Source organism: Limulus polyphemus, unplaced genomic scaffold (genome assembly GCF_000517525.1).
Source record: "Limulus polyphemus unplaced genomic scaffold, Limulus_polyphemus-2.1.2 Scaffold58, whole genome shotgun sequence".
Lineage (NCBI taxonomy): Eukaryota > Metazoa > Arthropoda > Merostomata > Xiphosura > Limulidae > Limulus > Limulus polyphemus.
In genome coordinates this window covers 492,987-497,299 of record NW_013665668.1, presented here as the reverse complement: position 1 = coordinate 497,299, position 4,313 = coordinate 492,987, and positions in this window count along the sequence as shown.

The following is a 4,313-nucleotide window of genomic DNA, read 5'->3' as shown; positions in this document are numbered from 1 at the left end:
GCAGCTCGAACAGCAAAATAAACAAGAGAGATTACAGCAGTTGTTGGAGGAAAAAGAAAAGAAACAAGAAGAAAAATTACAGCATTGGCAACTGCAACAAGAAAGGAAACAGGAAGAAAGTCTCCAACAGTTGCAGGAAATATTATTGGCCACGTGAGATGTGAGTTATAGCGTTGTTATAGAGCGACTGTTGAAATTAAGTGTATCATAAAGTTGTATTCGGAAAGAATAAACCAGTTTTATTTAAGAAAGGACTTGTGTCGCTAAAGTTTCGTCGGAACGGATTTACGGAAAATTAACTAAAGAACAGAGACGTAACAATATGTATAACCATGATAGTTTACTAGTGATTCCACGGTCATGAATGTGTCAATTTAATTGCAATACTTTATTTATAAATTAATTGCTAATGGTGTTTCAGGCATATGTCCTGCGAATGACACTGGAGTCGTTAAGAATGTTCTTCATTAATCTGATGTACCCACTGCGTTTTCGCGCGCCCGCCACATAAACAAAATATGGAGCCTTTATAGAAGAAAACACGACTGCTACAAAGAAACGCTGCTGGTGGTTGCTCATTAAACGCCAAACGACTCCACGTTGCTCTTGTGGCTCGAGCGAAGGTCGCCCTTATCTACACTACGTCTACACTGCTTCTATGGTAAGCAGACTGGATGTTTCGCAGCAGAAACTTCAAAATACACGTAAAAAACAGAAAGTAGTTAAGAGCGGATACAGGCCCGGCACGCCCCCTGTCTTGAAAATAAAATCAAAATAATTGCAAAAATTGGGTCTTTGAAGAATGTAGTGAAAATTTATATTAAAATTAAAATAAAAAGCTATAACAACAGCATCTAGCAAACATTATAACAAATCTACATAACCCATTTAACCCCTACCAGGGAAGTCTCGAAAATTCCTCGTTTACATTCAAAATCATCGCGCCTTCCCGTTTTCAAAATCCTGGATCCGCCATTATAAGCAGAAGGCGAAGGGAAGAGACGCAACGATAGCTAAATTTTATAGGTGAATGTTTGTCGATAAAATTCATAAAAAGTTTTACGATTATTTTACAGTGCTTTTGCGCACGTATGTTTGTTTACGTTTCTCGCTTAGATGCACGTTTTGAACGCCATCTTGGATTCCCCATGTCAAACACACAATGTTTGTTTTTGGTTGAGACTTGTATTAAAGATAAACTCTGTGGTCTAAAGCCTAAAGCTTTTGGATACATATTCAACAGCATTGAAAACAGGGTCAAATGAAATGACTTTGGCGATAAAAAATAAGAAGTCATACTTGAGTTAAAGTCTCGTATAAAAACGCGTAGCAACGACTTGAAGTTAGAGGAAACTGTATTAAATTAGTTGGCATTATACTTAAAGCGTGAGCAACAGCAGCAGCAAATAAAACACGAGAAAATAAGTCAAGCAATCAATAATGACTTATTTATTTGAGAATTCCCATTTAGCTTTTACTTTTTTTTTTTTTGTACGTGATAATTGCACATTGGTCATGTGACTCAAGATTTATTTCCTTGTCGACTTTTTTGTTATTAAACAATGTTCTATTGTGTTCATTACTACTACTACTAGCGTTTTGATATATATATATATATATATAAGGTTTTACGTTCCAGGTACACACTGTTGTCATCGCATTTAAAACACCGTTGTAGCTGTATTTAGCACAGTGTTGTGGGCGTATTTAGAACACTGTTGTTGGCGTATTTAGCATACTGTTATCGGCGTATTTAGCACACTGTTATTGGTGTAATTAGCACTCTTGTTGGAGTTTTAGAACACTGTTGTCGGTGTAATTAGCACTATTGTCGGCGTATTTACCACACTGTTGTTGCATTATTTAGAATAATGTTGTGTTCGTAATAAGCACGTGTTATTGCTGTAATTAGCAACATATGCGCTGAAAAGAAAGTGTGGGAAGAAAAACAGTTGTCCCGCAGATATATAAATAAATGGATTGAATTTTAGAGATTTTCAGGCAGTTTAATTAATGACGCAGGGTATTCCAGAGGTCGGGTATATGATAAGTTCAAGAAAATCAAATTGTTACCTCCCGTCTAGCGTTTGTTTTTTTTCTGACAATAATTCGGTTGTATTTCTCAAAGTGGCCTAGCGGTTAGCGTGCCCAAATTATGAATCCGAAGATTTATGGTTCGCATCCATTTGCCCCCAAAACGCACTCCGCACTTTGGGGCCATGGATGTACTATAAAAATATCGGCAAATTCCCATTATTCGAACAGGCAAGAGTTGGTGGTGGGTACTGCTTATTAGGTGTTTTCCATCTAATCTATCAGTTCAAAATTAGGGTCGACTTTGGGCACATAATCCTTGTGAAGCATTAAGCGAAATTCTGAAATATACAATTTGTCAAGTTTCCGTAAATACGGTGATGTAATTATAAATATTATAGTGCGGTAGCCCTGTCAAAATCTGTCAGACGTGTGACTTCTCTATCAGCACAGTGGTCTACCTGTGCTCTTCCCACCATTGGTATCGAAACCAGAATTCTAGAGTTGTAAGTCCGCAGACATGCCGCTGTACCACTAGGGAGCGTCAGGATATAGATCTCGTATTCAAAATATAATTTCCATATGCAGCATTAATTACTTAAGACTAATTACATTAGTAATAAACTGAACATTATCAAGAGGAAACACACAATTCAATTTCCTTCACATTAAGCAGCAAGGAAAAAACAACAACAACTGAGTACCATATATATATATATATTAATTATAATCTACTTCAACTTCAGTTTAACAACAATAATCTGCAACCAATATCAAGAATTTTGACTTGTATAATACTCTTGTTCTGCCTATACGAATAACTAAAAGAAACTGATCTTAGTCGTTTATCATATGAATAATGAACCTTTTAAAATATATACATTTTAAACACACACAGTATAATTGTAAGATGTACTTTATTAAGTGTTTTAACACCATATTCATGTGTCTTAATAACCACGTGACGTAGGACAAAAACATTTAAAATTGGTAACGGGCTGACACCTGAGACTAAGCGTTCACACGGTGCCTGACGCCGGTTCTTGAGGATGAGTGACAGATTGTGGGCTGGGCAGTCTGAAAGGATTCTACCAATAGACATAGAGGATCTCAATCAGCCCGAATATTTTCTGACACTCCGAGGGTTTGATTATGAAGGACACTTAATTTAGGGGAATAACTTTTTGAACTGTCGGGATTAAGCTCCAATTCAAGCTTACACCACATACATATATACTTTTACCCTCTGATATTTATCAAGATTACCTTAGTTTAGGACTGTGAAATCTCGTCTTAATAACTTTATTTATTTATTTAAGTTATAACACAGTGTTGTGAAACGAAATACCACAGAAATATATCACATACTGATTGGTGTTCGATACTAATCCAAAAAAAGTATCAAGATCAGGGTAATTATTCTTCTTCAACAAGTTTACTCGAGACTATACCTTTTTGGCTATCAGAGGGCAGCACTTACTTCGGGAGTACCATCACTCTGGTTTTAAATAGCTGTTATTTGCATTCTGATTGTAGTCTGCTTGACAAACTATAGCACTTCATAAGTCGGTATTAGTTATAGGTTCCGAGTGTATAACTGTTTTTTTGCTAGTGTATTGATTATCTAACTGATAATTACTTCCATTCCACTTCCTACTGTCGGGATAGCAAATAAGTGGCACACGTACCAAACATGACACGCAATTACTTTTTATTGGCACACTGAAACTTAGCGATAATGAAGTAAAGTAATTTAGAAAAAGAAAGAAAACGGATATAATCATCTTTCATTTGAGTTTGAATCCTTGCTAATCAAAACTTGGCCTTGGTTCACTCTGCATTGCGCCGAAGCTTAGCGAACTCGACAAAAATAATAATTTGTTTGTTTTGAATTTCGCGCAAAGCTACACGAGGGTTATCTGCGCTAGCCATCCCTAATTTAGCAGTGAAAAACCATCACCACTCTTGGCTTATTCTTTTACCAACGAATAGTGGAATTGACCGTCACATTATAATGGCTGAAAGTACGAGCATGTTTAGTGGGACGAGGGTTCGAACTCGCGACTCTCAGAATCAGAGTTAAGCACCCTAACCACCTGGCCATGCTGTGCAATAAAAATAATCAGAAAGAAAAGATCAAACAATAAATATATACAGTACTTATAAGTATACACGTAACTTTGTAACTCTAAAAAATAATAAAATATAGGTATATATATATATATATATATATATATATATAGACACAACTAAACTAAGTAGTACGTCTAATAATTAAT